Raw genomic sequence first — 23,602 nt, 5'->3', positions numbered from 1 at the left:
ACTTGTTTAAATGAAGGACAAAGAGGAAAGGAGAGACATGGCCATGAAGGGAAAGGAGAGAGGAAAGGAAACGGGGTTGGGGGAGGACAAAAAGGATGTCTGATACCGTTGAATGCAGTGAGGGCAGATTTATAACTATAAGGCATTTGGGAAGAAGTCAATTAGAGTAAATACAGTAAAATTGTGGGGAATTAGTGACCTAAGGAAAATGAGTAATTAGAAATAGATATTATAAAATAACACGACATGGCTGAGGGAAGGTGTATATTATAATAATATTAGTAAAACCCATAGCTAAACATATTGATTAGTCATCAAACTAAAAGTTATGAGGTCTTTAAGGGCATTGTGAATGATAAATATAAAGTATGAATTCTTATGTGTTCTAAGAGAATTCACCTTGCCTAAAATAAAGAATAAAATGGTATCTGCACTAACATGTTTGGGAGACAAATGCCACGTGAAAAGTTTGAAGAAGTTAAAAATGGATGTTTTCACAAGAAAGAGAGGGGAAAGGACATAGAAAACACCATGGAAAACAGGAAGAGATACCAGTTACCTTCCAGCCCTGCAAAATTATTAGAATTTCTAAATTCTGTGCACATGTACATGTAACTTGTATTACTTTCATCAGTTTTTAATTATATCTACATATATATATATATATATATTGCTGGTTAAGAATGGAAAGAGTCATTCATATATATACACAGAGAGACACAGACACACACACACACACACACCACAGTCTATGGATCTTTTCAGTACTTAGATATATCAAATTAAAAATAACTATGTTCAGCATATTAAACTTTTAGTTGAGAAATAACTCTGATGGTTGTGGAATTGTTTAATGAAGACATCACGATGTTTTTACGCTATATATTTAATGGAATTGAACTACGCAATCTTTAACACAATAACACAATCCAGAAGACTGGCAGCTGGGGACTTACTGCTTCTTTTATTTATGTCAGTATTGTACATGTCTCGGCTGATAGGAATGGGTTTCTATGGAGATGATCGTATGGGATGTGCTACTTGCTTGTTAAGTTCAGCTCGATGCAGTGTACTCCTGCTCACTCTCCCTTCTTCCTCATCTCCCCCCCATCTCTCTCTCTGACATAGGACCTTGATGATCTTGAACCTCTACCTAAGCCTCTCAGTCTGTGAAGATTATAGGTGAACACCATCATGCCTATCACTTTCCTTAACTTTCTCACCCACACAGAACTCAGAGTAGTAAATTCAGTCAATGGTGACATAAAAGAAACACCATTCAAAACCCTTCACTGAGACCCAGTCACCCTAAGACTCTCTCTGTCTCTGTAGAAAAGGGAAGGGAAAACAGGGGCACACACGAGTGAAACAAGCAGGAAAACTCCTCAGTCACCCCCCCACCTGCTCATTTCCCTGTCCTATTGTGTTAACCAGAAGCTGTGCATATCCACCACTCCCAGTGTTCCTCAGAAGTCTCATTAGAAGCCACCGTGGCTCCGAATTAGAATAAGCACAGCATTTGCCGGTTGACGCGTGTGTTTTGCAGGTGTGCTGCCAAGTGCCAACATTATCCAATATTTGCTTACCAATGCCCACGTGGGACCAAACTCACACTTAATAAGACAGAGACTGCATTGCCGTGACATATGTGCCATTATATTCCTCGAGTTTAAGCCCCATAAGCACAGTTATTTAGCTAACACAGTCTTCTGCTATAATCATGGCAGTTTTTCTTCCAGCAGTAAAACTCTCACCAACCACAGTCAGGCATTCTCTGCTTTCCAATTACTCGCTGCTGCTATGCCAGCCACACAGTCATATTTTCATGTATCATTAAACAAATGCAGTTGTGCTCCCCAAACAGGCTTCAGTTTGGGCTAAACTACATCTATTAAAGCTTTCATAAATGGCACACCCTTCAGCTTGTAGTTTCTCTGGACTCATAAATATTTAAGCAGCACAGATAATGCCTCAACTTCCCAGCAAGTGCTACATTAGCCAGGCAGTCTTTAAAGCATGGAGCTTGACAGCAAGAGAAAATGAGGGAGAAAGAAATGAGTTGTATTGCTAACAAATTACACACCAGAATCCTAATATTTCCTTACTCCATCCATTCTCATATACTCATATGTGTGTATGTGCATATATATATATATATATGTGTGTGTGTGTGTGTGTGTGTGTGTGTGTGTGTGTATAATCATTAGAAACATATTCACATAAATGATAGGATTTTAAGGAATACTAGGTACTGTGACTGACCTTGAGAAATGAAAATTGTTCTTTTCAAGCATTTATTATTATCTCAAAAGTGAACAAAATCAACACAGTCCAAAGTCACAATGAAGCAATTACAAGAGTGACATGAACCATAAACCAAGTGTCCTTAACAAGTTTGAGGGGAACCGAGGAATTTCATATTGTGTGTAAATTGCCATAGCCAAGTCAGAGTGCATTGGTGGTTAAGGGCTAAACCCTATTACAGGCCGAATAAGTGGGGTGAGGCTTCTGATGAGAGTCCAGGGATAGGACACCACAGGTCAGTACTGGATAGCACCTGTGACAACTCGCCTCTGTTTCCTTTAGGCAAGAGCCTTAGAGTCCAGAATGCTGCACTCCCTTGAATTTTCTGCTAACCTCTTCAAAACATCTGCAGACTGAGCTTGAGTTTAGTCAGAATTTCAGTTTATATTGTGTTGTGTGTCAACTTTGGGACAAACCTAAACCACACCTTCATAAGTTCCGATGGTTTCTGGAAGAACAACAGAAACCTGCTTTGTATAACTCATTTCAATTCCTAAAGAAAAGACTAAGTTAGAGTCTGGTGTCCAGCACAGTCCTGTCATGTGAAACAGATTTTTAAGTTGAAAGATTTCATTAGGGAATAGGAAAACTTAAAACTTCACCACTGATGAGCAAGATATTCAATGTATACCTACTAAGCTGTGCTCAAGAAAATCAAACAAATGTTAAGATTCGAGGTGAAAAGAGACTTAATAAAATTATATACATATATGTGTATATTAAAGCATATAATCTTACACAATGCTATGCCCATTTTCAAAGCAGCAGAGTGAAAATACCAGAATGCAATAGCATTTAAATTCATAGTTTGGATAAGCCCCTTTAAATGACTCCAAATGTACCAAATATTTCAAACATATTGTCAACTTTAAACCAAGCTTCTACAATTTCGACAAAGCTGTATCGATGTGGGTATCATAAACCAAGACTGGAATATTTCATCTACTCATTTTTTCACTTTCCCACGCTGATTTAACTTAATAATTTGTCCAAGGATTAGCTGTTTGTCTTCCACCAAATGTAATTCCTTACCGGCACGAACAACTAACCACCTAGAAATTATTTAAACATAGGAGTCATTGCCCACAATCAAGACAAAATGAAGCAGTTTATATAAACCTGCCTTGCACTGTGCCACCAGGCCATGTGGTCTCTCAGAGCGCTAGTGGTTTTTGGTAAAATATAATGCAAACTATTATTTCAGACAAGGTGTCTTGTAACCCAGGCTGGTCTTGCCTATACTATGTGGTCAAGGATGAACTTGAAGTCCCGATTCTCATGCCTCCACATCCTGCATGCTAGAGTTATGGGTGTGTGCCACCACATGTGATTTATGCAGTACTGGAGTCCAACTTGGGACCTTCTGCAATTCAGGCAAGTAGTCCACCAACTGAGCTGTAACCCTCTCCTAGTAATTCATAATGATGGCTGTGATACTTATGTCCCAGGGAAAACTGAAACACTGGGATAAACTCAAAATTCAATGGTTGGAAGAAATGCATATCATTACAATATTGAATATTGTGAATGGTGGCCAAGCCCAGAACCTTCAGCGCTTTCAACAAATATTGTAAGCCAAGGTCAAGACTGATTCTACTGGACAGTGAACAGAGACAAGGGCTCATTACTCTAGAGAGGGTTGAACTGTATTATGGGACTTTTATGAGGTTATGAGTTTTCTATCTTTAACTTGAGCAGTTCTAGCCATCTCTTTCTCTTTAGCCTTGGTAGTCTGGCACTTCGACTGTTCCACTGAAAGTGTTCAAATTGTTTCCATGACATTCTTCAAATTTCAAATGATTCCAAGGAGCATATGTAGCATATGAGTTCTATAGGTACATGTTGACTCAAAAAAATTATGTAGCAATTTGTTCAGAAATGACAGCCCTAGTAAGTTATGTATTCCCATGTGGTAAGTTTTAAACACATACACATATGAACAACACTATAGAGCCACAGTAAAGTGTGTGTGTGTGTGTGTGTCTGTGTGTGTGTCTGTGTCTGTGTCTGTGTGCCCATGTACCCGTGTGCAGCAACAACAATAAAGGTGAGATCATGAATTTAACAGGGAGTAGGGGGACTCAGAGGGAGTGGCACAGTTGAAATGACATAAATAGCGTATTTATGTGTGAAATTCTAAAAAGAAATAAAATGATTAAATTAATAAATTAGACAGGATTCAAGTGATTTTTCTCTCTTTTGGGAAAGGCAAGTGTCATATGAAAGTAGGAGGTAAAGCAGAAAAGAAATTAAGCCCCAGGATAGACATATAACCATTATATTTTCAAAGAAGCAGGGATATTATCACCAATACATAGTATCTGGGAATTTATACAATAAAACTCATGACAAAGTGAGAATTAAAAGGCATGCAGAAACTTACAATCGTTATGGAATTTCCTGAGACATGGCTTAGGGTTTACTGGTGTCGTTAATCTTAGCGATTCTACTCACTCTTTGCTGACTTGCATAGACAAAAAACACTGAGAAATTCTGCCCTTATTCCCATTACATAAGTCAGTTCAAACTAATCAATAACAGCCAGTCAAAATCAAGTTGTAGAACTCAGGTCTTTTAATCGTCCTGTATTTTAACATTAAGTTGTTGATGTGTCTACCTTATTCCTTGCCTTGTAGTACCATGGTTTTGCATTTTATAAGTATATTATGCTTTGTAAAACATGACCTTTATGTCCAAGTATACAGCCAGCTCTTTTTATTTTTGCTGTTGTTATTTTTGGCAGTTGCACACATGTGTAGAATGTATTGCAATCATTTCAATCCCCATTACCCTCTCTTATCCCTCTCTCAAGGCTAACCCCACTCTTCTTCCCAAACAATCCCTTTTCTAGCCATACCCCAACTCTCCTATAATTTTGTTGGAGAGGGTGATCTTCTCAAGCATGTGCCTGCATGCTTGCCTGTCCTCTGATCTCTCCCCTCCTGTAATCTTCATCTTCTTTAGCACCCTAGAATTATAAATACCACATAAAGGACTAAAAGTATAGTATAGATCTTATGACCGTGAGGATTTCATTATACCTCCTGGCATGGTTCTAAATTCATTGCAAGGTTAACTTCTCTTAGTCCAAACTATTGGAAACACACCCTCACTGGATCCTACTTCTAGATTCATAAACAGAATGTTTGGCTTTAATTTGATGATAAATTTTAAAATAGGTTTTCCTTGGTTGAATCTTTAGCTTAAACTTCTTTATAGTAGATACTTTGTCTTTGTTTCAGATCTTTTAGCACCTAGACCCTAACAATTTTTTGCCACATTTCTCTTCTATGACAGAGCCTGAAATTCTGACATCTTCCATGTTGGAGCCATTTCTTCATTACTTTTAGACATTGGTATTTGTAATAAAACTGTAAAACATTATTTCTGTATCCCTGTACTGAAATTCCCCTTCTGTTATTATTATTATCTGCTCCAATCCTGTCAGACCATGGTCCGTGAATGAAACTGTGTGAGAATTCTGATAGTTTGTGAGAAAACAGGACAAGAGCTCTGTGACCTCAGCTCCCCAAAGCACTGGATGGTTGTTGGAATGAGCTTTCTTACCCTTTCCAAGTATAGCAAATACTACTATTCAGATGATATTTCCAAGCATGGATTATCCTTGAGATTGCATACAGTTGAGCCCATGTAAACTTTGCTCATATGACCTAGCTTAACCCTCGGAATATAAATCGTCTCAGAGTAAAATTGGTTTTTGCAGGAAACTTCAGTGTGCCTCATTTTTAGGCTACACTCGCCCAGGTTCATGCCACAAGCTAGAGACGTGGCACAGTGTCATTTATGAACTTGTACTATCTGTTTTTCTCATTGCTGGCAAAAGTTACTTGACAAAACAGCTCAAGGAAGGATAGGTCTGTTTTGGTTCACAGTTTGAGGGGACTGTTCATCATGGTGGAGAAGGCATAGTGACAGGAATATATCCTTACTCGTAAAACAGAAATCAACACAGTACTATCTCCCTTTCTTCTTTTCTTCAGACTGAGATGCCAGACCACTGAATGTCCTTGCCTACATTCAGGCTGATTCTCCACTCCTAAGTCAAATTCATCTAGAAATGTCCTCACTGATGCATCCAGAGGCTTATCTCCTAGGTGACGATAAACCCATTCAGGTTGACAATCCAGTTTACTCATTGCAGAAGTAACCATTTTATTCTGAGTTAGGTACCTTAAAGAAAAGAAATTCGTATTCTCTGCAAAAATGTAGTGCTATAGGTAATGGATTTTAAATACTATCTGAAGTCTGCCAGTGTCACGTGGTTTTATGTAGGAACTGCATTCATATTGATATTGGATTGTACAGAACCGTTATACAATCAAGCCCTCAGTTTCATGTGTTGTGTTGTGTTGTGTTGTGGAATGACTCCAAATATCCTTTGTACTGAAAACCTTTCATCACGGCGTCACAACAAATGACTTAGTCAAAGTAAGCCTCCAGAAATCACATTTCAAAAGTAACGTTCAGGCTGTTTCTTCCTTAGCAGGAAAATCAGATACCGCTTGTAGAGGATGAAAATAGACATCTCCCAAGGATTTTACACTTTATGTGAAAGGTTGTTTACAGATATGTCTGGCATGTTATGTAGCTATCCCAGCTCATCAAAAGCAAGAGTGGTATAAACTAGTCTTAGACAGAGTTATCGTCTAGATCCTTTGGCTCAAGGACAACTTTGAGTTGTGTTTCCGATAACATTTATATTTAATTGTTGACAGTAGTAAAGTCAATCTGGTAAAATTACTTTATTGTGGGGGTAATAAAGCATACTCTATGTATTGAGCACACTGAACTGCATAATGAGAACCCTTTATTGTATTATTTGACTTCTGTCCAGATTGCCCTCATATGCTCTTACAACTACTCCGCACTTTAATTTCCTATTTTCTAGAACCTACTGTTACATAAAATGAGAGCAATAATCTTTGTAAGCTAGGGGCTTATAAAGAGAAACTTAAACACTTTTTATGTACTTTGAAATTTTATGAAGAATTATCACATACATTCATACTTTTTCAGTGAAAAGTATAAGATCTTCAGGAATGTTATTTTCAGATTCTTGTGGATAAAAGCATATATGTGATGTGTTTTAAATACTCAACATCTATAGCTTTAATAGACAGACATATTATGATAGTTAAGTTGATTGATAATAGGCATATCTCAGTATAAGGCATACAATGAAAACTATTTTTGAAGACCCTGTTCTTTAAAAAAATCAATAAATAAAAATCTCACTGGAAGGCAAAGGTCTAGACCTGGTATGACTTGTGTTTAAAGTTTAAGCAGGTGATGTGTGTTTAGCTTCTGTTCACACTGTATTAGTCTGTTTGAGATGCTATAACAAATCACCACAGACTTGTTTTAAATGGCAACTATTTAACAACTCTCAGCTGTACAAGCTGAAACTTCTGAGTTTGTGTGACACAGATGGTCATGTATTCAGGAGGACTCTTCATGGGTTTTTTCTTGATGTCTTATCCGTGAAATGTGCAAGGGGAAAAAAACACATTCTTAGGTCTGTTTCTCCTAAGGACATTAATCATAACACTGAGACATCTACCCTCACGACATACCCTAAACTCAATTGCTATATAAATACTGCCACAATGGGGCTCCAATACAGAAACAATTAATTTAATGGCATATTATTATAATAAAATTCTGGTCTTTAAGCTAACAGCCTTGTAAGACTGTTCTATTTCTTCACATGACAAATAATTAATTTATGATACCATCAGAACTTACTATAATTCAAGTTCAGTCTAAAATTGAGTTTTGCAATATTCATCTTTCAGATTGGTTCACCTTTATGAACTGCATAAAGAACCAATTAAGGAAAGCTAAACTAAGTTTGGTGAGGATATTACATTTAAATAAATGACAATTTCCTTCCATATATAAATTCATCCTTTTGAAATGATCCTATTGAACAAATCTAGGTAATAATGTTGACAGACTATAACTATTTTGATTGGTTTTAAGTCATTTTTCATTTTGATTTAATAGATCATTTATAATGTCAACCAAAACTGCATTAATTCTTCACTTTTCTATTCCAATGTCCAAAACTCCAGATCATTTCTTCCCAAAATACATATTAAAAATCATTAATTTATAGTTTCCTTTGTTTTGGCTTTTAATCGTAACATTTATTGCTTCTTGGCTCTGCTGGATACACTAAGCCGTTACCACTTACTGTATATGACAAATTTAGAAACCAGAAAAAAAAGGATGACAATGTTTCTTAGTATTTGTACATGTAATCTCGTGGGGCAAAAACCACTGGCCTCAGAGCTAGTCCATAAATGTCCCTAAACATGGAGGGACATTTATGTCATGAGCACAATATATTACCATGATGCTTAAAGAACTGAGTGCAGAAGACTTTTCAGCACCAATGAGATTCACAGATGAACAAGCCATGGAATTTGCCAATTTGTAGATTTTTTTAAGATTGGTCAGCCGGGCGGTGGTGGCGCACGCCTTTAATCCCAGCACTCGGGAGGCAGAGGCAGGCGGATCTCTGAGTTCGAGGCCAGCCTGGTCTACAAGAGCTAGTTCCAGGACAGGCTCTAAAGCTACAGAGAAACCCTGTCTCGAAAAACCAAAAAAAAAAAAAAAAAAAGATTGGTCATAATTTTGTGGTATAAAAGGCAATCCACATAGATTAATATAACACAATGTTTCTAAAGTAGAGAATGAATGAAAGGAATATGAAGTTATATTCAGTAACACAAGGTTTCCAACTGCTAAATTAGAAGATCCCATTTATGTAAAAGATTGAATGCGTTCACTATATAAAGAGATAACAGTTGCCTGAAGAGAAAGACATGTTCATCCTAAGTTGAGTGTTTTATAAGGTGCCCATGTTTTGAGGCATCATGTGGGCCCTTGAAAGTGTAATTTTATGTGTCAATTAATGATACACTATATTTAATACAGTACAAAAATTTCTAAAGATTTAGCAAGATGAGAAACTTGTGAGGGAAATATACTTGCTATTTTCTGCAAAACCGAATCAATCACTGAGTATTTCAAACTTGTGATCCTTAGAAATTAGAATTTGATTAATACATTTTTAATTTCCCCATAGTACCCATTATATGAAAGCCAAGATCATTCTTTCTAGTACAATTAAGGTTGTTATTCATGATATGTGATTTATTCTGAATTTGGTGAACATTACAAAAAAAAAACCACAAGCCAATGTTAAATATATGCAATCCATTGATTTGAATGTGTATATATGATTATAAATCACAGATGGAAAACATACAGTAAAATAATTTATTTGAATGTTTCCTCTAAATTGCATATGATTTAAATTAAATTGATGATCCGAATAAAGTGGTTGTTATTCATAAGCTTGGCAAAGCACTGCTGAAACTGCTATGCCTATTGCCTATTTCTGAAATTATGTTGTTCTATTATAGCATAAGCTAAATTAACCTTATGTTTATAGTAGATCTCATAGATTTTCATTAAAACATTTGGTCAGAGTTCATGCTCATCGCCGTTGTCCTTGGTTTCTCAGTCCTCCTCCACCGTCAGCCACATTCAGAGAGTCCGGTTTGGTCCCCTGTTCCATCAGTCCCATTCCAACTGGACTTGGTGGTCTCCCGTTAGATCTGTCCCACCGTCTCAATGGGTAAACGCACTCCTCACGGTCCTGACTTCCTTGCTCATGATCTCCCTCCTTTTACTCCTCATCAGGACCTTGGGAGCTCAATCCGGTGCTTCTATTTGGGGCTCTGTCATTTTCTCCATCCAATGCCAGGTGAAGGTTCTATGTCAGTTTGGTTGCTCACCTTCCTGGACTTAGGGGGAGCTGGGAGGACCTTGGACTTAACATAGTGAAGGGAACCCTGATGGCTCTTTGGCTTGGAGAGGGGCGGAGTGGAGGTATGGGTGGAAGGGAGGGGAGGGAAGGGGGAGGAGGAGGGGAGGAGATGGAAATTTTTAATAAAAAAAATGAGAAAAAATTAAAAAAAATAAAAAAAAATTTGTTCAGAGAAGCTTTTTTTTTTTTTTTTTTTTTTTTTTTTTTTGGCAGTGGACAGCAGTTAACAGAGAGAAGCACTGGTCCGTGTGTTGAAAATAAGAGACTCAGCCATAAATGGGACATCTACATCAAACCCCACATAAAGAAAACATCAAAGAAGTGGGGCAGGCCAACATGTGGAAGCCTGAGGATGTATGGAGTTCTGTGTATTAGACCATGACACAACTCTCATGTTCATGAACACACAGCAGCTGTGGATTCCTGCATGAGACCTACACAAGATCAAGACATTCAGATTCACAACAAAGGTACGATAGACAATCTTCAGGTCCCACAAATACTGAAGAGCTATTGTCAGGGGGTAGACAATCTCCAGGTCCCACCCACACTGAGGAGCTACTGGCAATGGGTAGTTTTTGGAGAGAAGAATCATTAATATTTAGGATGTGGCCAAGGGAGGATTCTCATGCTCCAGTGATTTCACCACACTCATACACACATAGGCACCTCTAATTGCAGTTAGTGGGTATAAAAAAAAAAGAAGTTGAGAGGGAGATATGTAGTGAGGGGTATATTTCATTGTAAACCTGTACAAAATTCTCAATAAAGACTAATAACAAATAAATATTTCCTGCCACAGAAAAATATTTCTTTAATGTTATGGGGAAAATAGCATGGTTTTATTTTGAAATCAAATACTTGATTGTAAAAACTGACTTCAGTATAGTAGACCTGGGACAACAGCTAGCATGGATCCAATCTAGTCCCAAATGTAAGAGACAGTAAAATGAAATTGAACAGAACATCTTTGGTTCACTGCTATGGTCTCAGTTAAAATCAGCTTGGTAAAAACGTGAGCCACGATGCTATAGCCAAGCATATGCTGAAGGTTTCCAGTGCTGACCCAGCAATCTGTCAGCACATAAAGCTGTGCTCTCATCCATGTGGACTGGGTGGATGTGTGCGGTGCCACTGAAGTAGTGTTAGTTTCAAATAAAACTCACGTGCGCAGCCACTGCCACTGTAGCGATTGTTTGACTTTTCCAAACTGTTAACACTCGCGTTCTATATTGCTTATAAAAATGGTAATTTGACATATTTATTCAGCCAGTCAGTCTCAAGGTTGACTGACAAAGATGGCAGAGAATTTATTTATTTTACATCCATATTTCCTAACTCAAGATGTGGTCAGAATGTAAACGAAGCCGCATAGCTTGCAAGCGGGCTTCTTATAATGCCTTGGGGCCTACTTGTGGGAAATGCGTCTAAATTCTAACATGAAATTGAACATTTTTAAACCATTCAGCTGCATTGTGGAAGCTTGAGATAAGTTTCCCTTGAAAATTGCTAGGCTGACCCAGGAGACAAGAAGGCAAGTCCATCCCCACTCTCCCAAGTGCAAGTCACACAGTGGAGTGGAAAGAATCACCTCTGACCCAGACACCCACACTTCCGGCCCCACTCTGTTGAGACTGTTTATTGAGGGGACCTCTCCAACACTCAGCATCTGAGTATCTCACCAGCAATGCAAATAAAGCTAATGCATATTGCAAGGGTCCTGCTGTGAAAAATGAGTAAGTACATAGGAAATAGTCTCACTGCAAAAGATTATATTTATGTTGTATTATATATAGTAATCGTAGTTTTTAAGGAAACTGATGTCTTTCCCATTTTCACTGCCTTGTGCAGGGACAGACAGAGGACAAAAAAAATTATTCTCCCAGGGGAGCTGTGTGTTTAGGGTTGCAGTCTTCAGTATGTATCTATGAAGGATTGCTACAGTTGTTTTTATTTTGCAGGTAAACAGACTAACTGGGCTTGAATCCAAGTTTACCGTTTAAAAGCAGTGTTTTCTTGAGAAAATTCATCTGAGTTTCACCACTGATAAAGTAAATAATGGAGGAGGGGGAGGCTGTGGTCAGGGTGTAAAATAAACAGATGAATTTCAAAAAAAGATTGCCAAAAAGATCAAGTGGATTAACACATTCATACATGTTCTAAAGGTGGCGTATGAAGTATTCCTAGGAAAATACATGCATTAAAGCATGTTGCCAGGCTAGTGTATTCAAATTATAAAGAATTCAAGAAACTAGAAATCAACAGACCAAATAATCCGATGGAAAATGGGATATAAACAGAATTCTTGATTGGCTGAGCAACACTTAAACAAATGTTCAACAGCATCCTTTGCCACCAGGGAAAGGCAAATCAAAGCTACTTTGAGATTCTGTTTTACACCTTTCATGCTAAAATCAATAACACAAGTGACTGCCCATGCTGTTGAGGATGTGCAACACGGGGGACACTCCTCTGTTGCTGGTGGGAGAGCAAACATGTACAGCTACTATGAAAATCAATATGTATTTCAATTTCTCACAAAATTAGGAATCCACTACCTCAAGACCCAGCTATACCACCCTTGGGCATATACTCAAAAGCTACCCCATCCTACCACAAAGACAGTTGTTCAACTATGTTCATAGTGGATTTATTCATAATAATCAGAAACTGGCAACAGCCTTGATGTCCCTGAACATAAGAATGGACAAAGAAAATGTGCAAAATGATGTATCACTCAGCTGTTAAAAAGTGACATCATGAAATTTGCAAACAACTGGATGAAATCATAGGAAAATCATCCTGAATGAGGCAACCCAGAAGCAGAAAGACAAACATAATATGTATTCACTTATAAGTGGTTATTAACTCTTAAGGAAGGGACGGTCACACTACATTTTACAGAGAACACATAGATCTCCCTGTGAAGGGGAAATAGAATAAATTTTGAGGGTGAGCTTGGGATGGATGCGAATGGGAACAGGAGGGTCTGGTACAGGAAGAGAGTGTATGGATGGATGGACTTGAATGGGGGGAGGGGGCATTTGAGGCCAATGTAGAAACCTAGTGCAGTGGAAACTCCCTTGAATCTGTGAGGGTGATCATAGGGAGGACGCCTAGAAATGGAATTACACATTTTGGAACAATTTATCATGCTATGCAGGTTGGATTTGTTTAAGATGTTATACAGAAACCTTTCTGAGCACTCGTGTTTAAAGACAAACCATAATTGACAAAAATAGATGCCGTTCTTGATAAACCAGGTAGAGTAGACTGTAACCACATCTGAAAACTAAGGGGAAAACTAGATATTAAAGACTTCTGAAGTAATTCTTTCTGGAAAAGGTACTGGAAAGAGAACACCAATTCGTAATCTGATTCCAAATGGTCAGCCCTGAAAACATGCATACAAGTAACATTTTATAGACTGAGCAGGTCATAAATTTGAAAGAAACCAAAGAGGGGAGCTTGCCAGGGATTAGACAGAGGTCAAGCAAGGAGAGAGCATTCCAAAAGCGAAAAACAAGTCATTGGAAAATACTAATTTTCTGAAAGTTGTTTAAATACTTAGTAGTATATTACGTTTAACATTTCTACAAAGTTTAGAGAAAAACTATTGTGGAATATTATTTCAAGATGTATTATATTTCATTTATGCTATGGAATATTTGTTTAATGATGCGAAAATGTGTTGCCTTCTTTATGTTGCATTTAACTCTGCAAAACTGTGTGACTTTACCTGCCTTGAACACCTGATTGGTATAATTGGTATAAAGAGCTGAATGGCCTATATATATATATATATATATATATATATATATATATATATATATATACAAGAGAAAGGATAAACAGGGTTGACAGGCAGAGAGAATATATAGGAAAAATCTAGGCTCAAGAGGAGAGCAGAGAGGAGCGAGAAAAAGAGGAGAGGAGAATGCTAGGGACCAATCATCCAACCCCACAATCAGCCATAAAGTAGAAAGTAATGAAAAGTATATAGAACAGAGAAAGATAAAAGTCCAGAGGCAAAAGGTAGATGGGATAATTTAAATTAAGAAAATCTGGCTAGAATAAAGTCTAGCTAAGTCCAAGCCATTCGTAACTAAAAAAAAACAGTCTCCATGTATTTATTTTGGAGCTGGGTGGCAGGCCTCCGAAGAGCAAAGAGTAAAAAGAGAAAAAGCTTATTTTTTTCAATTATTTTGAGAATTTTTATTCGCTGTCAGCATAAAACAGCAATTTGGGGGCCAGACTAATGGCTCAGCAGGTAAGAGTGCTTGCCTTACAAGCCTGATGACGAGTTCAATCCTGGAATCTTCGTAGAAAGCAGGATGAGGTAGCATTCCTCAATAATCTCAGCACTCCTACCATGAGCTGGGCCAGAAGCTCACTATTCTGAGCATTACAAAAAAAGACAACCTTTCATATTGTCCTCTGGTGTCTACACTCCAGCCATGCCATGTGTGTGTATGCTTATATGCATGCATGCAAACACACATGCACAATATATATGTGCACACACAGGCATAAAACACATTAAAAGATAAAATACCACATATGCTTTTTAAAAAACTTAAAAATTGTTTCTTTTGAGCTAAATTTGAGTGATCATGGACCTAGAACATGGACTGAAGTCAATCCCAATGATGTGCTCTGAAGGAGGTTATAAAGCCTTTTCTGATGATAGAATAGTTAAGAGTCATACCTCAGTGTGTATTAATTGCACCGGTGATACAGGAGCTGCCTGTGGATGAGCAGAAAGGGAAAAAGAACCACCGTGGAAACTGCGAGTTTTTCAAACATGTTGCCATGAGAACAGAAGTTGAAGTTAAATGCAAAATTAAGGATGAAAATGACAGCCCTGAACACTAAAGAAAATGAGTGAGAACACTGGCCGTTGATAATGAGGTAACAAACCTAGATGGATAAAGGGAAGGGTAGAGCTTGTGTCCAATAATGGACAGAAAGTAGTCCAGTTGTCTCATCCCCTCCACAGCCCTTGAGAGGCATATGAGAGGCTCTGTTTTCCTGTCTTACATTTTTGCTTCTAACGTAGCTACCCACAGAATAAACTATAAGTAAGCAAGGCTTCTAATGATAAGCTTCCACCTGGAAGACTACCTCAGCTCACCTCCCAGAGAGCTAAGTATGAAGTAGGCTGGAAAGACTGCAGCGGTATCCTGGTAGCTCGGATGATAAGCTACAGGCTGGTCATGTGATTGTAATAATGAAGAGAGCTTGGTGTAATTATCAGCACTTGAAACACCTGCAAGGTTGGAGTTAGCAGCAAAAGCCAGTGAAGAACAAGGAGTGGACGGTCTAAGTCAGCAGTTCAGAAGTTACAAGTGAGACAGAGGAGACGCAGGGGGCAGCCTGTGACCAGCACGTCATCGTATTCTTGGGAGGGCCAAAGAGGCAGTCATACAGTGTGTGGGCCCCACCTTGGCTCAGTCCAGGAGAGCCCAAAAAATTCCCTGATCTCAGCAGAGATAAATATCCAGCTGCTGCTATGGCCCTCTAAACTCCCTAGAGGCCAAAGTCAATGAATGGTTGTTCCCTCCCACTCAGGAGTTTCTCTATAATTTCCTCCATTGCTTTCTGTTTTCTGTTACGTTGCTTAATCACTTGATTAAGCATACTCTCAAGATAGTCAGAATCATCCATTTTCATTGGTATGAGACGTAGACTTGGAGACACTGCAGTAAGTTTGTCTTTGCTGATCTTGAGCACCAACCATTGTTTGTACTTGAGTTGGTGAATGAGGTATGAATGCGGTGTGAAAAGTCTTCTCCCTCTCAAACATAACAAAACAGAAAGACAAAAAAGAACTACCCTGACAGACATAAGGATGTATTGTTGGCAGGGGTATCAGATAGAAAGGGTACAGCAGGATGGGGAAATAGCTTTGTGTCTTATCTTGCAGCATTTTTGGACTGAACTCAGTCTAAGCTAGAGTTCCGTTAATATTAGTGATACCTACTGAGTTTGCCTAACAAGAGAATGCCAGGTTGTTTTTTTTTTTTTTCCAAAGTTAAGGTAAATGACTTTTAAGGACTTATGATAACCCAAGATAATTTTTTTTCTCAACCTACAACCCCAAATCTCCCCCTATCAGCAGAAGTCAGAAGTCTGCAGGGCCTTCAGTGTGGAGTCTGCATATGCAGATGACTACAGTGCACAGTGCAGAGACAGACATGTCTGAAAATTACTTCTGCAGTGTTCTCAGTTCTTATGCAGCCACAAGCAATTATGATAAGGATGTTCACTGACAGTCTAATACTACATCGTACTTTACCGAACAGAGAGCTTTCAATTTGCAGGTTCTTCTTAGTCACAAAATGCCAATTTCACAACTACACAAGATTGTAAAAAGGAAGATTCTACGTTCTCATATATTTTATTTTCCAAACCAGATTTACAGTTCCTTCTTTTGGCCTTGATTTCCCTTTAGTTCTCGGTTACTCAAGGTCTTTAAAGGTTTTGTAGAAGTTAATCTGCCTGTGCCTTTTGAGCCTCTCCTCTTACAAGTTTATACTAAGGTGTTTTTTTTTTTTTTTAACTCTTCCCCTAAGTCTCAGTTTAAACTCTCAAAGTCAATTTCCCATAGTGAAGGCAAACCACAAATGAAATTAGCATGGTAATAGTCTGTTTCTGTAGTTGCACAGTTAAGCTCGGGGACCCTTTGTAAATTATCTTCAGAGTGTCTTGAACATAAATGCTCACAATGGTTAAAAAAAAATGAACGGGGACTATTTAACACTAATTATTTTTCTGATACAAAAATCTAAATGTATTTCAAATCCAGGACGACTTGGGTTCAGTAAACTCTGTAGCTTGAGTAAGATGTAAATGCGAACAATATTCTTTTCATTTGCGTTCATTTATTTATTTAGTGTGTCTGTTAGTGCACTTGTTTGTGCATGTGTGTGTGTGTGTGTGTGTGTGTGTGTGTGTGTGTATGCCACGGCACATGTGTTGTGAGAACAACTTAGAGTTGATTTTTACCTTTCACCATGTTATTTATGGGGATTGAACTTTGAACTTCGTTCTCTAGGTTTGATGGCAAAAATCCTGACCTGATTTCTGTTTTCCCGAGTTTAGATTCTGCTAATACAATCAAATACAAAAAAAGGAAAGAAATGAGGAATGGTAGAGAGATAGTGGGACTTGAGAAGGGGGAAAGAATTCCTCACTCAAGAATCTAGTTGAAGCATTTCATTAGTGGACGAAGGAACTATAGTTAGCCTGGGTCTGGAAAACATGGCTCTGGCAGGCCTTGCCCTTCTCCTCCCTTCCCTCTGCCTTGCTAAAAAAACCATTCAATTACTTTCTTAAAGCTAGCCCCCAAGGTCTGTTCCCCTATTTGACCACTTTCTTCTCCTGAGGCTATTAAGGTCCAGCTAACAAAGTGTTAAAGTCCAGTAATCAGAAACCCACTTTGGCTCACCTAATTAACATGCCCAATTAAAATTAAACTGCTTATACTAATATGGGGTTTTCCATTACATCTTTATAAGCTGCCATTTGCCTGTGTACCATGTTTGTCTCCTCTCTATCCAAATGCAGTCCTCTGCCCCCCAGGACAAATACCTCTGTCTTCTTTCTCTTCTTCCCTTTCCCTTTTCCCTAGTCTTCTATCTCCTCTGACACCACATCCTAGCCCATTCTAACACAGACCTCCCCTTTACTTCCTCTTAAAATTATACTTTCCTTTCCTGCTTAATAAAGGCACTTTCTGTTGAAACAGGTGTTTGGGTGTGGTTTGCGCCTAATCCAGGTCTGAAAGGGAGCACCCATTTTGCCAGAGTCCCCTTCAGTGCAGCAAAAAGTTTATCACATTTGGCATCAATTTATGTTTTTCTCCATTCCCAGATGAAAGCCTGAAATTTTTAGGACTCTCACCAGAAATTCTATTTATAGGGAAAAGTATGGGTACTAAGCCATTTGTGCCACTCTAGTGGTTCATTTTATTTGAGATGTCATTTCATGGCTCCCATAACTGTATATGGTTAAAGTTGAGGTGAGGAATTCAGACATGAATCATGATCCATCCTCACACTTCGGTATATCTGACTTTCTGTGACTCTGGTTTTTGTTTTTATTTATTGAAAACATAATGCATGCATAGAATGAACAGTGATCAAGTCCATGCCATTTTTCCCCCTCAATACTTCCTTATTTCCCTCACCATCATTCTGGATGGTGATTTCACCTTTTTTTCTTCCTGAAGTTTCCTCTCTTCAAAAGTCTTTGTTATACCTACTACCTAGCTATTGGCTATTTAGATTTTTATTAAACCAATCACAGTGACGTATCGTTAGACAGTGTAATATCTCACATCATTTCCCCCTTTTGTCTAAATAGAAAAAAAAGGGTTTTAACTCTAACATGGTAAAGCTATATACAATAAGAACAATTATCAGGTAAGAATTCTATTTATAAAGTCCAGTCATTTGCATCTGGCAAACTCAGAGAAAATACTCCATTATTCAACTTATCTTGATGAGTTCAAAGTTTTGTACCAAATTTACCTTCTATTGCAACTAATAAAAACTAAACTATCTAGTCGTCAACTCCTTCTAAGTCCCCAGAAGAATATAATATCACCTGAGTAGTCAAGAAGTACAGAACAAACAACTTCCAAAACTAAGAAATGACAGAGACATCTGGCTGCCTGGAAATTCACCCTGCATTAACATAAGTATGGACTGTGAGTTATATATAAACCAGCCAAAGATTATTTTTTAATTTATGTTTGAACAGATAAAATATACATCTCCTGTCTTGTATTTTTCTTGGTTTATTTCCTTATGCCTGTCGCTAGGATTTTCAGGTCTTCCTCAAACATAACTGATCTACATTAACCTTGAACAAATCTACAGCCTTTTTCTTTCCTGTGGTAACAAAAAGCATAACTGCTTCTCCAATGTATTGAATTTTTTTATACTTTAACTTTAAAGTTAAGGCAAACCAGTATCTAACCTGGTTTAATTCAGCAGCCCCTGTTACAATCCCATGTCTTTCAGCAGCTATAATTAAATCATTAGTATTCAAAAAACTAAAAGCACAATACCATACAGGATCCAGACTCCCTGTGAATTTTCATCTTCAAGTGGTTTATCTTTTTTATATTATCTTATTCTTTCTTTAAAGACTTTATCTAATTATTTTCAATATATATTTTCTATAACTATCTATACCATTTTTTTGTTTTTTCCCCTAATTTTTCTATTAAATTATATTGGAACTATATCAATTTTTAAGCACATTCATAAACATGCTTTTTTGGAGGATTTTTCTGTCTAAACCTACTTTACTGAATTATCTGTAACTTTTCTTGCCTAATAGCTTAGTTCATGGCATACTGGCAGATCAAACTCACAGCCACCTGCCAGGACACATGTCTCTGTACCACAACTGACATGAGAGACATGAGACTAGGAAGCCACATTTGGCTCCATTTTTATGTGTTTAGAACATTTTTTAAACTTTCTGAGGTTTTATGTGGAGATATGTGCCCAGACAGTGAGAGAAATTGTAGGAGGATGTTTCTGTCACTCCTGTCAGCTCCCAAATCACAACATGGAGATTTCTCTTACAACTTAAATTAACCAATATTTTTAAATATATGTTCTACTACATACTTGTTGCCTCGTTTCCATTTTGTTCATCCTCTTCCTCCATGTCTGGCAGGCAACTCTGCCTTTCTTCTTCCCAGAGCACTCTCTGTCCAGAAGTCCCTGCTATACTTCCGGCATAGTTATTGGCCACTTAGCTTTTTATGAATCCAACCACAGTGATGTATCCAAATATCTCACAATAGCCTCTCAAAGGTTCATCACTGCAGACAACTGGCTTGCCCTCCCCTGTAGTCATCAGTTGCCAAGGATGTGATTTGTTTAGCTTGATCTTGTGCAGTTCTGGTACACACAGTTACAGTTCCTGTCACTCTACATGTGTCCCTGCCCAGTGTGTTCAGAAAACACTGTTTCCAGCTTCCACAACCTTCCCACCCCCTCTTCTGAAATGACCGCTAAGCCTTAGGAGAAGAAAGTGTGTCTCTGATTCTTTTTAAAGAAGCCTACAACCATCTATTGGCTTTATCTTTCTTTCTTGGTGCTTCTCATTTTCTCTCGGCCCTCATACTTAGGTCCACATAAAATATCTTTAGTAAGATTTCCAGTTATGCTTCATCCTGGCTGAAACTGAAATTCTTTTCTATTCTGAAGTCTTAAATTCTGTTTTGACACAAGTTGCGGTTCGTAAAAGATTAGAAGAATCCCTTAGGTGACGGTGTAGAGTTTTGTCTGTTTCCCTGCTGCTGACAGCAATGTCACAAAAGTCCTAGGGGGAAAAAAATCACAGAAAGACTATAATTAGTATAATAAATTAAGCTCATTTATTGTGAAATCAATCACCAAAGCAACAAATAAATGGAAATCCCTGGAAATTGGTAGAAAGAGGAATTAGAGGGAAGATTAAGGCTATGTGGTATGGAAGAGAGCCAAATGTCTAGGCTTTCTTCCATTTAAGTACCAATACTCTGGACAGAGACCGTTATTTGCAAGAAGGAGTCAGACTAACTTAAGGCTTTGCCTGAAAGACTAGCTAAATCTGAGACGGAGAACCCTCAAATCACTTCTGAAAGCAGACGAACACACAGAGAAATTTGCTGTAAACTGATGAAGACAGTGGTCATCAAGATCATGAGAAATATATCAGTGAGGGCTAACCTCCAGCCTCACTTTACCTTATGATACATGTTCACTTAACTCAAACCTAAGACAAGGAGAGCTATCACACAAGTAGAAACAGATTTTAAGCCTTGTGCAAATTGACACAAAATTGTCGCAAAATTCCTCCTTTTCTGAAAAGCCCTGACACCCATGAATGATCACATTACCATGTACTCAGCCTGCTCTGCTGCACATGGCCTGCTGTGCTTTTTTGCTGTCCTTATGTTTGCTTCAGAACTAAGTCAATCTCTTATTTCTGTACTTCATCAGAGGATAGCATCCAAGGATGATATCAAAGGCATCAAAGGATTATTTCAATGGATACTAGCCCCCTTGCTTTGTTTCAGGGGTGTATACAGATTTTATAGGAAAGAAAAGGCAGGAAGACTGCAGATGGGGTGAGGAGATCTTCATTATCCAGACCCTCTCTCTACCCACCACCTGCATCTTGATTCTTAGAACACTATAAGGAAGGCTATCTGTGTATTTTTGAATTCTCTAATTTATGTAAGTGCATAAAATCATGTATCTATACATGTCAGGAAAATAGAATTGTAATTGGCTATGGATTCAGAGGTGATGGAAGGAAATAAAGAAGGGGGAGTATGGGGGAGCATGATCAAGGTGCATTTATATCTATAAGAAAAAGGTCCATATAAAGCCCAGTTCTTAGTGCAATGAGCAAAACAATAAGATTATTTTTAAAAGTATTAAAACAGCTTTCTTAAAAATGTGGCAGAGAGCTCAGAGTATAGAAAGTCTATTTTTAAAGGATTGATGCCAGTATGGCAATACAGTTCAGTGGGTAGGGATGCTTGCCATCACACCTGACAACCCAAGATTGAGCCCCAGAACTTGCATAGTAGAAAGAAAGAACTGACCCCTGCAAGTTTTCTTTTGTCTTCCACATATAAGCCTTGGCATACATATGACCCGGTGTGTGTGTTTGTGTGTAAACTTAAAAAAAATGCTATATCTTTTCTGATAGGAAAAACCATACTTATATTTGTATCAAACCCATTCAACTTTTAGAAGAAATACTCTGGTCCTTCACATCTGCCCCTTTTTTCTTCTTCTACCTCCTCCACCTTCTTCTCATTCTTCCTCTTCCTTCTCCTCTTACTATTCTTCCTTCTATCTCTCCTTTCTCCTCCCTTTCTCCTCTTTCTTCTTCTTCTCATGTTTTCCTTCTTCTTTTCCTCCCAACTTTCTTTCTTACCCTTGTGATGCAGATGTGTGAGCCTTATCTTGTTCTCTCTCCACATAGTAGTTTCGGAGGAATGTCAGCAGAGTCCATTCGGCCAAGGTTCCTGATAAACCTTGATATATTTTATCACCTGGTCTTCAGTTTAACAGGACCACACTTGAGGAGGGTTACTTCTGAGGATCCTTGTCCTCTGAGAAACCTGGCCTGTGAGGTAACCCAGTTTAATTTTAAAATCCTGAGCTTTGACTCTGAGCCCAAATAATCCAAAAAAGAAGTTTGAAAGAATTAAAAGAGGAAAAGCATAGTTTGCATTTTCAGTTTATTGTGTTACAATAAACAGTTTGAGTTTATTCTTGTCAACCAAGGAGGTCTTTACACCCATGTATCTGTAGTCCTTAAAACACAGGTGATTTATCATGAATTTACTGCTAATGCCTCTGCTGAGTGACAGGGTTTTTTTGTTGTTCATTGCTGAAGTACATCATTTTCAATAGGTCCTTATGTAGTGTATAGTATTTCCACATATAATAGATTATTAAGATTTCCAAAGAAGAACACTGTCTAGAATTTGAATACAGGAACATGCACTAAATACCCAATAAGAGATTTACTATATAAATATATAAATTTATTTATTTATAATTTAGTTTAATCAACTATGACTCTTGGAGGTTTATTTTATTTTTATTTATACTTTTGAATTTGTACATGTGTCTATGTACAATAAGGCCAGAAATGGGTGCTGGACCCTCTGGAGCTTGAGCTGTGGATGTCTGTGAGCCCCTCTATGTGACAAAGATGCTACAAATTGAACTCAATTCCTCCACAAAAGCAGTAAGTGCTATTAACTCCTGAGCCATCTCTACACCCAGATAGTGCATTTAGATGCATTACATACGGATGTCTACATTTGTGAGTAGATATTATAGTACGTAGTTATTTTAAGAAGTAGTTTGCTCGTTTAACTATGGAAATCTGCAGTGATGAATGAATTAATTCTCTGAGAGTCTAAGTCTAAAATCTGGAATGAGGAAGAGTTGGTGTTCCTCTTTGAAGATATCCAACTATTTGATTCAACTCTTACTCAAGACATCAGCTTTTTTTTTTTTTTTTTTTTTTTTTTTTTTTGGTTTTTTGAGACAGGGTTTCCCTGTAGTTTCTAGAGCCTGTCCTGGAACTAGTTCTTGTAGACCAGGCTGGCCTCGAACTCAGAGATCCACCTGCCTCTGCCTCCCCAGTTCTGGGATTAAAGGCGTGTGCCACCACCGCCCAGCAAGACATCAGCTTTCTAAGCTTCCAGTTGATTCAACACTAGTCTGAATGAGGTCTGTCCCACTAGCGAATGCTGTGGGAACTTTCTCAGCCAATAGCCTTTACGATACCAGTCCACTTTGGGCATGGTGTCATGTACTATAAATGCAGATGCTGGATTCTGCTCCAGTTCCCACCATATACAGAGGACTCTGGATTGCTACACTTTCTGTGAGTTTA

The sequence above is a fragment of the Arvicola amphibius genome, chromosome 11, assembly GCF_903992535.2.
Source record: "Arvicola amphibius chromosome 11, mArvAmp1.2, whole genome shotgun sequence".
Taxonomy (NCBI): domain Eukaryota; kingdom Metazoa; phylum Chordata; class Mammalia; order Rodentia; family Cricetidae; genus Arvicola; species Arvicola amphibius.
The sequence above is the reverse complement of the archived record's forward strand: the minus strand, read 5'-3'. Positions refer to the sequence as shown.